Raw genomic sequence first — 12,130 nt, forward strand, 5'->3', positions numbered from 1 at the left:
CATTTAAGCGCGTGTTGTCTTCGTTCACGCTACGAAACAACCTGCTCGTGAAGAAGAACTTCTCACCAGTCCACGCCAGCTACCTTCTTGTGGTGCCGTCAGCGCTCCGTCCAGAAATACTGCACGCCCTACACGACAATCCAACCGCTGGGCACCTCGGATTCTCCCGGACGCTGTCGAGGATACAGGAAAAGTATTACTGGCCGCGTCTGACCGCCGACGTCGCCCGTTACGTCAAGACATGCAGAGACTGTCAACGACGCAAGACACCACCGACAAGGCCAGCAGGATTACTACAGCCGATCGAACCTCCTCGTCGACCATTCCAGCAGATTGGGATGGATTTGTTGGGGCCGTTTCCGATGTCAACATCCAGGAATAAGTGGATCATCGTGGCGACGGACTATCTCACCCGCTTTGCTGAAACCAAAGCTCTACCAAAAGGCAGCGCAGCCGAAGTGGCGAAATTTTTCGTCGAGAACATCCTGCTGCGACATGGTGCCCCAGAAGTCCTCATCACCGACAGAGGAACGGCTTTTACAGCAGAGCTCACCGAAGCCATCCTGCAGTACAGCCAGACGAGCCTCAGGAGGACAACTGCCTACCATCCGCAGACGAATGGTCTCACGGAGCGCCTGAACAAGACCCTCGCCGACATGCTAGCAATGTACGTCGACGTCGAGCACAAGACGTGGGACGCGCTCCTGCCGTATGTCACCTTCGCCTACAACACGGCGGTGCAAGAAACTACACAGATCACGCCATTCAAGTTGGTTTACGGCAGGAACCCGACGACGACGCTCGACGCCATGCTGCCGCACGTCACTGACGAGGAGAATCTTGACGTCGCTACCTATCTCCAGCGCGCCGAAGAAGCCCGACAGCTCGCCCGCCTACGGATCAAGACCCAGCAGCGTACCGACAGCCGACACTACAACCTCCGACGACGCTTCGTCGAGTACCAGCCCGGCGACCGTGTTTGGGTATGGACCCCGATACGCCGGCGAGGACTCAGTGAGAAGCTGCTGCGACGCTATTTCGAACCCTACAAGGTCATCCGACGTATTGGCGCACTAGACTATGAGGTCGTGCCAGACGGCATTTCGCACTCACAGCGGCGCCGCGCACGATCTGAAGTGGTCCACGTGGTGCGCCTTAAACCCTTTTACGGACGCTGATGAACTTCCTTAGTTTGTTGTTTTCTTTGCTACGAGTGCTTTTCTTTGTTACTTTCGTTTGTTAGCTGCATCGGGTCGATGCTTTTTAAGAGGGGGGTAATGACACGTGTACTTATCTTTATCGGGCAACCACGTTTCGCCGCTTAACAACTGTAATCGCACAGCAAGGGATGCGCCTGCATGTATCCGACGTTTCTGGAAAGTTATCGACGCTTCTATCCGCGTGTCTGTTGTCGCCGAACCTTGTGTTATCAGATTTCATCGCGTGACACGAATGGTGTAGAACTTTGTGGAAGACACGCGGGTCCCATCAGTTAATCTGGAACCTTCGACGACTGATCTATAAAAGCCGACGCGCTTGACCCGCTAATCAGTTTTTTCGACGATCGCCGACCGTGTTCGCCGCTATCGTTGTGCTATAAGTGTAGCCTGTTTTTGTGGGCACAGGTTCGCCCAATAAAAGCTAGTTTTGTATTCCACCGTATTGCTTCTTTCTTCACCGTCACTACCACGTGACAATATTTAGCTACAAGTTACCTAGCTTTATTCTTAAACAGAAGGCAAGTACAGAACTTACAGTTCATGGGCGTTATAACAATACATGTGCTGTTAGGTGACAGTAACTTTAGCAAACGCCAAATAGGGTGAATGCGAACGCCTGCGCGCTCAAGAGACCTTAATTAAAGTACTTGAAATTCTCATTACAATGCGCTGTTAGGCTTTTTTACTTATTTTTCCCACCAGAAGCTGTGGGTTTGAGTCCCTTAATTGACGCTACCATAATTAACTGCGGCTTAATTATTATTCCTCTAATTAACACCAAAATATTGTGGTTTCGACTTCAACAAATTGTCAAGGGTGCTACTCCCACCAAAAGTCTTGGGTTCGAGTGCCTAGTTACCTCTATATTATTTACAGCGCCTTATATAACTGTGTTGTAACACTAAACGGAGTGTGTTCGACGTCTACATAAACTCGAAGGCTCCACTGCCACCGAAGGTTGTGAATTAGAGTGCCTGAATTAACTCTATCCTAATTATACGTGCCTTTTTTGGCATGATGAGCGGCATCAAAGCCAGCTGTGGATGAAGACGATGAACGCGAGAGGAGTAGCACGAATGTGAGGTGCAGTATAGGTACAGTGAACTAGAAGCAATTCATTGCAACGAGCGGAGGGAGCCGTGCCTTGCGGCGCGTGTCACCCTCAGCGGCACCCGAAGCGGCGGCGCTGCCGTCGACCACTTTTGAAGGCTACCGGTCTGGGCACACACGACCACTGCGTTTCAGTGGTGAGTTTTGGTGGTGGCTTTTTGTTCTGTGCGGTTGTGTTTCGCCAGCGTTCGCATGTGAATGCGGCCACTTGCATCAATGAGTGCAAATCAACGTCTTAACCACTGCTACGCTCCAGGGTGTAGCACAGGATATGCCCGAACTAACAGTGCGAAGAAGCTGTCGCTATTGAAGGCGCCTGCAGACCCGGAACGGAGGTGCACGTGGGAGAGAAACTTACATAGAGACGACAAGCCGCTAACCACAGACTGCGCGGTATGTGAACTGATGTGAAACATGAAATGATGAAGGAGGTTTGCTTTACGTACCCCTCGGTGGAACTGTTCCATTTTATCACAAGATTTGAAGACATTTTCACAAATTGCTTTAGTGCACAAAAAGTTCATCGGAAAAGTGTAATGGACATTCTGCACATGATTCATTGTGCCGCTCCCTTGAAGGTGGGATGTAGAGCTCATGCAGAGAGCCTGACTCCTCGCATAGTCAGCTTTTATGTCACCGTATGGCTCCATTTTATTACGAAGCAATACTACTTTAGGTCGCACTTCAGCCTGTTCCGTGGCGAGGCGGTGGCAGGCACCATTGACCTTTAGCGTGACCTCGCTGCGTGACGTCACACCACGTGACCTAGAGTGACGTCACACCAGCTGTGTAAAAACGGGGCCCCATCTCACGCCGTCGCGAGGCGAGGCGGTAGCCACCAAAGGCGGCCTAACTCCCGCTCCTCTCGCCAGGTGCGCTACGGTCAGTGTGACGTCACACCAGCTGTGTAAAAACGGGGCCCCATCTCACGCCGTCGCGAGGCGAGGCGGTAGCCACCAACGGCGGCCTAACTCCCGCTCCTCTCAGGCATTACTGAGTATATTTACTCAATTACTACCAGCTGATCCGAGAATAACACACTATTGCTTCGCAAACACCAGGCTTAACCAAGCTAAGCCACGGCCGTTTTTTTTTTTTATCAAAGGTATGAACAGAGCACTTATGCTGTCAAAAAGAAGTCAGCACAGCACCTGCATCTAAGCAGACTGACTTAGCTCAATTTCTACATTGCTTGTTAAGTGCAATAAAGCTCTCAGGATGATTCTTGTGCTATTGCAGAACGCCTGCAATAAAATTGTATGGAACAGAGAAAGCCGTTTCGAAGTTGTTCTTCCTTCTTTTTTTCTGCGCGTCATATTTCGTCTTTTGTAGCACGTACTTTAAAGTGAAGTGCTTGCTCGTGTAAATATTAACTCCGCCTTAATCGGCCAGATTTCTGTACATGTGCACCCTAGCAAATACTGTAAGCAAGGTGTCTTTTGCGATTGCGAACATCATGCGAATGTTTGGTCCCGCGAATAAGCATTGCATCGTAAAATTTACTACTCGAAAATTATTCCGGTATTGCCATTTAGCCCGAGTTGGCGGCTAAGCGTGAAAAATAAAGAAATTGCAGCGCATCGACTGTCCTTCGTCTGCTACTTGTTTTGCTTTGTAAGACACACCCGAAATCATACGGCCAGCTCAAACCCCTCTGCGCACATAAAGCACCCAAAAAATAATTGCAAACCCAAGCTGAATTACCTTAAAACAGCGGCTGCGCATAACCATATACGCTGTCTATTTTTGTGTGCTACGTACGCTGCAGAGGTGAACTAGGGCGAGCTTTCAAGAGCGGTCAATTGCAGTGCCGCCGCTGCAGGAGCCACCGCGCGCGTCAGCGGAGAGGCGCGGTCGTGCCACTGGAAAGTATTATAGTACACTAGAGTGTTTTAGTTGAGCGTGTTTACGCTCCGCTAAGCAGGTAAGCGGAGCGGAAGCGCGAATGCGCATGCGCCGTCCACTTAGTCGTAAGCGGGCTAGCGGAGCGAGGAACACGGTCCGCTTAGAAGCTGCCTGAGCGGAGCGCGCCGCGCAGCGCTTTCGCTAGCGTTGGCGTCAGAGAGGATTGGAGTGGATGCAGAAAGCAAGCGCGCTGGCTATCACGTGGCGTTCCCCAAGACGGCACTTGGTTTTCCATTAAATAATATGGACTGGTAACGCATTGCAAGCGCACGTCTAAATACGTCATGGAGAAATAATATATATATATATATATATATATATATACGTTTTACTGCATAATAGTCGTCAATAGGTGTATTTATTTTCTTTCATTACCCTGACTTTCGCCAGGGGGCGCTGCAACTACGAAAGGTCCGCTCCGCTGTGGCTTACCGGGGCAGCTCGGAGCGGAGCGTACCGTAAAGACGCTCAACTAAAACACTCTACTGTAGTATAGGAACGCTGGCGTGACGTAGGAGCCAGCTGTGAAGGAAATAGACTAAAGTGCGAGCAGTGGCATGAGCGCTTGTCACGCGAGTGTGGCTCAAATGACTGTCTGTACCACAAGCCGCGCTTCTCAGACCATCGGGAACATGAGCCACTTAAGACTTTCGCCTTAAAAAAAGCACATGAAGCTCGGTAATTATTGGAGAAGTTCCTTCGACGCTCTCTTTTGATATTTATCTACAACTGTTGCCTAGCTTTATCTCCAGAAGCATAGAACGTGCTGTTCTTGGACACGACAACAATACTTGCGCTGTTAAGCCGATCCTTAGGACATACTCACCGGTAAGAAATCTACAGTTTTGAACGAGGTCCATTCGCTTACGTGGCGCACGTACTCCTGGAGCTCGGTGCTTGTCTAACGTGGAAGTGTCAAAGTGGTAGGCGAGCACTGGTCGTGACTGTCGACAGCAGAATTAAGGCGGAAGCCTTTAATGGCTCATTGTCAAGGTCAGCTGCCGTTAGCAGAAACTGTCACAGCTTTCCGGCCTCCTGATTGGTCTGCTCTGTGTCGTGACCGTCACTGTCGCTAGGAACAGGTGTGCGCCTCCTGACTGGCTCGCGTGCGCGACGCCATTCTCGTCAAGTGCGGCTGTCGGGGTGGTTCGGCGCCGCGCGGGATGACTCATCACATCTGCACGCGTGGCGGCAGTGTGTTCGACGGTGCGCTCTGACGTCACTCTCGTCAGGCGCTTGAGGTGGCCTTTCGATTGGGCCCTGTGTTGCCTGACATCACTGGCGCGAGGCGCGTGTGGCGACCGTCTGCTTGGGTGTGGTGTGGTGGCGGCGGTGGCGCCAGTTTTCGTTGCAGTATCTTGTGGGAAGGATGCCTCGTCTCGCCAGACCAGTGTCTCCCAACACGCAACGTGCGGTAGTCGCTGGATGCAAGCGGCGCTCAAGAGAGGCTGAGCGTATACGTCGCATGCATCAGGGCGGCGAGGCGCGTCCGACACCACAGCGTCCAGGAACGCTACGGGCCAACGCAAGAGAGGCAATGCGTTTGAATCGGCTCGCTGCATCTCCGGGGTACCAAGGCAAATGAAGCGTGGAAGCGCCGTGACCGCCATCTTGCCACAGCAAGCCGAGCAAGTACAAGTCAATCGAGCGAAGTGGGTTATGAGGGTGGCCAACTACACCCCGACACCGCCATGGAAGATGCGTCTCCTCCTGATCCACAAACGGCGCAGCAACAGTTCGAGGCGGCCACAATCTACTTTAACAGACACTTCGTCCAGAACGATGTTGCAGGCATTTAATAAACAAACAAACATTCACATAACAGTCTACGAGTTGTGTGCCTCCGTGTTGTTTCCGACGCAACAAATCGCCATTGGCAATGGTGACAGGCTTCCGCCGTTTCACACTTTAGCCTCGACAAAGTGTCTTCCTTTTTTTCCAACCAGCCATGGGCACTGGCTTGGGTGACACAGGAGGTTAGTTAGGGTGATATTCAGGTTCAGGCAGAACAGGGCTTTTGCCGACATTTCCGGAGCGAGACGCTGACGGGCCCTTTCTACTTCAATTCTAAAGACCGTCGGTGTCACACAGACGCTACGAGGCCTTTCTTCCAGGTTCAGTGCTTTTTTCAACTTTTATGCCCCCAACCACGTGTTTCTTCTTTCTTCTTTCTATCGCGAAAAATGTTTTCTTTTGTTCAGTGCTTGTCGGTCCTGATAATTAAGCAGCGGGTTTCCACTTAACGTACACGGCGCATGTTTTCATGAGCTTCAATACAAGTTTCATTTTCAGGTCCTGTGGCGTGTCGTTTGTCACACAAGGAAACTTGACATGAGAATTAAGGCATCTAAAGACCCTGTTACAACGCGAATTTAGTCAGAAAAAAATTGCAGATCCCACGCACTCAGGGAATAGATGGTAAGCAAAGTACTTTGCAGGCACCTGGACGTCTAGTATTGTTGGAGCTTCGTCAAATTTATTTATAGCCAGAAGGCCGTCAGGGTTTCAGAATGGGTGCCACGATAAGCGAAGCGCAGTCGAGGAAGGTAGAAAACTAGGCGGTGTCAAGAAATCAGAAAATTTGTAGGCGTAAGTTGGACTCAGTCGGTGCAGGAGACGGGTAAATGGAGATCGCAGGCAGCGGCCTTCTTCCTGCACTGGACATAAAATAGGATGATGATGAAAGTTACTTTTACCAATAGCACCAACGTGTTTCCGTAAATTGAGTACTTGTGAGTGTGAGCCGGGGGAAGAGTACGTGTCCCACTACAGCAGCCCGACGACGAATACGTTGATGGCAATGGTATTGCGGCAACAGCATGATTTCTACGCGGGCAGTGCGACGCGAGCCCGCGACAGGGCAATTGTTCGTTCTTCCACAGTTCGTGGAAGAGCGTAAACAAGATAAACACTGCTTGGGACGTCATCAGTGACTACTTGTCTCGTGTGCAGAAATGTTAGAGCATGGCTAATTTGGGCGATCATAAAGTCGGTGCAACGTCGCACAATTTCTACAAAGTACTTAAAGTACCGAGATGCGCTTTAGTGCAAACAACAATATTTTGGGCTGGTTAATATCAGTCTGAACAGTCTTTCACAGGTGAGATCCATATAGAGTGTACCATTCCTTGAAACAGCTTCCTGTTTCCGGGGCATGGTTGCGCTGTTCCTTCAAGTTGGATATGTATCGGACGAATCACGTTATCCCCATGCTTCTTGGTTTAGAGCATGCAGAACACAACTTATACCTGTAGAGGTGCAGACATCTATATCGGCGCGATGTTTCTTGCGCAAGTAGTCGGTGCCATGTGCTTGTGCCTCGTACTTTAGTGTAACCATTTGGTGATAATATTGACTGGATCGCATTTCCGGTGTCTTCTCGATGGCCGTCACTTCCGATTAAAATTCCGGGCGGTCTTCGGTGGGTTGCGCAATAGTCCGGTGAACAGGTGTTCCTTGACAGCCCTTCTCAGGAAAGGAACTTCCTTTCCTCCTAGCATGCCAGGGAAGCATGACGAAGCAGACGGGTCATCTATTCAGCGAAGATGCGGCTTTTTCTTTATGTAGCTGTCTTCGACATTCTGGAAGGACTTCAGCCCTTTCTGTCCGTACGACGCTCGTAAAGGCCGGAAAAAGCTGTTGCAAAACAAGTCACATGACGTTAAGGTTGACTCTCGATTGTCAAAAGGTGTTCGAGTAGAGTCATCAGAAAAGAATTATAAATTGCGTAGCTTGTCCTCGCAGTATCAGCTGAATATCGCGTCTTTTCCCCAGGTATGCAGCCAAGTTTCTTAGTCTTCAGCAGATGATCCGCTGAAGGTCGGTGACTCCGGTGGTTCTGGTAGCACTACAGGCAACGCTGCAGCTGTCATCGTACCTACTCGGTGGCGGTCTTCCTAGCCTGTTTGGGTAGAAGGCCGTGCTGTGGCGCCAGAATTAGGACCCCGCGGCTAGCTCGATGGTCCACGATGACGTTGGTGTTGATGCTTACTACACGGATCTGTAGGGGTGCCCGGAACATAAACCATGAAGCATTTCCACCAGATGTCACGTTGTAGTGGCAGCGAAAAACAATGTAGCGAAAACTGTTATTGACAAAAGTAACCCTTTTTTGGCGAACCTACGCCCAGAAAAGCAAGTAACAGTTAAGCACAACGATAGCGGCGAGCTCGGTCTGCGTTCATCGAAAAAGTGACCAGAGCGTCAAGCGCATTGGCTTTTATACATAATTGGTCGAACATTCCAGCATAGTCGCTGGGGCCCACGTGCATTCCAGAAAGTACTCCCCACTTCCTGTCGGGCATACAGTCAGATTACAGAAGGTTCGGTGACAACAAGCAACAACCATCGATAACATTCGTGAGGCTTCCGATGCATCGAGGCGCTTCCTGTGCCGAGCAATAACGCTTAGCCTATATAAGCCAATGAACAGCGGTCATGGGAGGGACTTAGTAAGTGTGAATATTTATTATTTTCATTCACAGTAAATCGAACCCGCGCTATACTGAACATCGTGTCACCAGTATATATAAGTAAAACATTGAAAACTGACTGACTACCAAAGTCTATCCTTTCAATTGAATAATAAGTTGAACACAGTTAATAATTGTCAGAAAATATTACGGAACTCTCAACACAGTGAACAAGGGAATCAAGACGCCGAGTACTGCAGCATAATGCACGTAATTCTTGCTTCAGTGCATCATTTAATGCAAGCGAACCTTTTGAAAAGAAAGTGTGTCATATTTACGACACGTACTAAACATATAGCGGCTGCAAAATGCCCCCGCCCGCGGTTTACGTGTGTTACGCGTAAACACTGACTGGAGCGTATTGTGGATAAGAACGCCATATCCGTGCAGCAAAAATAGAAAGACTCTGCCCTCATAGTCTGGTGCTGGCCTTCCCATCCAGTGTGGTCCTTATGCTTCGCATAAGGACCACACCTACGGTGCGCTGCACAAGTGGTCCTTGTAAACTCTTCCGAGTAAATAGAAAGTATCCGTAAAGACTAATATGTATTGTCTGTGTTGGTTAAAATACTCATATACAGAGCCTTGTAGAATCTCTGAGTCTTCCTTTCTGATTATCAAGCTCAGAACGCAGCGTTGAGGCATTCAGATGAGACAAAAGCGGGTTATTGTACATCTAGATGTTAACACGTTACTTTATTTCTTTAAAGCCAACATACCTTGCTTACAACCGAACTTTTAAATACATCTGCCTATGTTCAGACCTCGATTCCATTAACAACTACTAATGCATATTAGGATGCATAAAAAACGACTGAAATTGAATGTTCCTAGAACTAGAACGTGATCTAGGATAGAAACCCTTGCAATGTCACATTATCATTTGTTTATAGTTTTCACAAATTTTATCACTGAGAACAAAATCAACTGAATTTCTAAAAAGTTGTTCAACTTACGCCTACTAGAACGATGTAAGAACTAAGGTGAAACAATTTTTTTGGCGTATAGCTTGGGGTGTGTTCGAGAAGAAAATATTGCTTTTATAAATTTGCTTTTGTCATGTCAGTTTATGTGGTAATTAAGCCATTGTCATGTTCTTATATGATACATCCTATCTTTATTAGAGTTGCGTGATGCTAAGGGGGTCGGAGCGGTCCATATTCCCGGCAGGATGTTTACTTGCAGTCCTGGTGCTCCCGGATTTCAGATGAACGAAATTCAAATGAATGTCACGTGTGCAAACTTTTTTATATGAATTGAGCCTTCGAGCCTGCCAATGAAGCTGATAATATTGCTTTTGTTGTCACTGTCACCAAAAGTAACTATTTAATTTATGCGTAGAGGAAGGACGTTAACATTTATTCCTGTCTACCATCAGCTGAGTGCGGACTCTGGATGCAATTTTGATTTAGTTTCAGCATCAAGCCGAATGTTTCTCTGCCACTGACAAGGTTTCTTTTGCCTCTGATCATATTTTCTTACGGCGATAGACTAAAGACAACGGCTTAGCAGCTGGAATCACCATATCATCTACAAGTCTCCATTTTCTCAACATATTAAAGGGACACTAAAGGCTAAATACTTGTCGACGTGGACTGTTTAAATAGCATTCCGAAACTTGGCAACGATTGTTTTGTGCAAAGGAAACAACTTACTTTAAGGAAAAACTTAATCTGAAGTGTCCGAATACCTTTTTCGAAATTCAAATATTCCGCTTCCACCGGGGGAGTGGTCACGTTGCATACGCCATCCCCACCCTTTGCTGCCGTCGTCTGACAGACGGCGAGACCGAGCCAAGACAGAGCAGTGGATTCGCCGCTGCAGCTGCTTTTCGGTCAAGTGGCGTAGACCGTTCGGCCATTCCGTGAGACCACATGGAAGTTGACTTCTCTGCTATTAGCAGTTTGGCGAGTTTTGCGAGCGCGGAAAACCAGCGCAGCACAATGCGATAACAAAACTACTGAATTCTGAAAGCGTGGGCGGCGTGGAGACGAGCAAAAACGAACCCTTTCGAGCGTCGTTGTCGAGGGTAATTTGAATGAACCCTTTTTCTTCTAAAAATGAAATAGAGCTGAACAAGTAGCGTTCCCTTTCCTCTTATAATACAATCCAAGGATGTTTTTTGCAACCAGTGGTTGAGCACTAGCGAAAGAATTCAACTGTGGAGTGCTTTCATCACCCGGCAAATACTTGAGTGTCCCGGGGGAGTCTCTAATCATGTCCTGCATCTACCTCAAGTTGTCCAAAATGAAGGCTCTGTTCGCGATAATATAGAAGCCTTCCATTTTCTCGAGCACTAATCTATAACTTTAGCTTGACTTAATATCTTTAGTGTTTAGTCTTTAGCCTTTAGTGTCCCTTTACCCGCCGTGGTTGCTCAGTGGCTATGGCGTTGGGCTGCTGAGCACAAGATCGCGGGATCGAATCCCGGCCACGGCGGCCGCATTTCGATCGGGGCGAGATGCGCAAACACCCGTGTACTTAGATTTAGGTGCACGTTAAAGAACCCCAGGTGGTCAAAATTTCCGGAGCCCTCCACTACAGCGTGTCTCATGAACAGAAAGTGGTTTTGCACGTAAAACCCCATAATTTAATTTTTTAGTGTCCCTTTAACGGGATCATCACCTACGCACCGTTTGCTCCGTAATTTATATTTCAGCTCTCCCACTTCTGCAGTACAATATAATTTTCCATGTTATGTTTTCTTTCGCAGTTCTTAAGTTCTAATCTTTCTTAGTCTTCATGTTTCGGCCCTGTCAATGCTAACTCCTCATCAACTTCTCCTTAACCCTTTAGCTGTGTGCAGATTAATTCTTTTCCGCCATGTGTACCTATTTCCCTACTTTGATACGTAAACTTACGACTTCACTACCTCAACAGACTAACTTCGAATCACTGATTCGTGTCGGTTTTCAGGACATCAGACAATAGTTTTTATGCACTTTAATCCGCGGCCTTTCAAGTTCGGTATCTCTGATAAACAATGGTCTGGAATACTAACCGAGGTATACTGAAAATACCACAAGTTTTCAGTGATTTTGAACCTAGAGATGCGTAATTTGGGGACTCAGGATTTGCAGCCAACGGTAACCCACTTGTCATTGCCCCCATGTGGGCTGCTCAGACACTCTCATGCTCTGACACTCTGTCAGACACTTTCTCAAAGCAATCGTAAAAGCTTAAGAAAACTGTTGTATTCTTTCAGCGCAGAAGCATCACGCCAGAAGATGTTCTGAAGGTGATGTTGCGCTATCAATAGATGCTTATGAACCTGCGCATTTATTCTGAAGAAAGTAAGGCGTGGAGCCGAACTGTCTGTAATAATTGTTCAGTTGTATACCAAACAGAAATATGTTTTAAGCATTGTCTTATTTCTGAAGCAAGAGGAAACAGTTTTTTGTTTTTGTTATCAACCACCTGCGT

The 12,130-nt window shown here is 48.0% G+C and overlaps 1 protein-coding gene across 11 annotated transcripts in view; it reads right to left on the reverse strand.

The window, feature by feature from the left end:
• The window catches only part of LOC126526313 (uncharacterized), a 253,101-nt gene that overhangs the window by 171,488 nt on the left and 69,483 nt on the right, over window positions 1–12,130 (reverse strand). The gene's annotated exons all lie outside the window — the stretch shown is intronic.

Source organism: Dermacentor andersoni, chromosome 8, assembly GCF_023375885.2.
Source record: "Dermacentor andersoni chromosome 8, qqDerAnde1_hic_scaffold, whole genome shotgun sequence".
NCBI classification, from domain to species: domain Eukaryota; kingdom Metazoa; phylum Arthropoda; class Arachnida; order Ixodida; family Ixodidae; genus Dermacentor; species Dermacentor andersoni.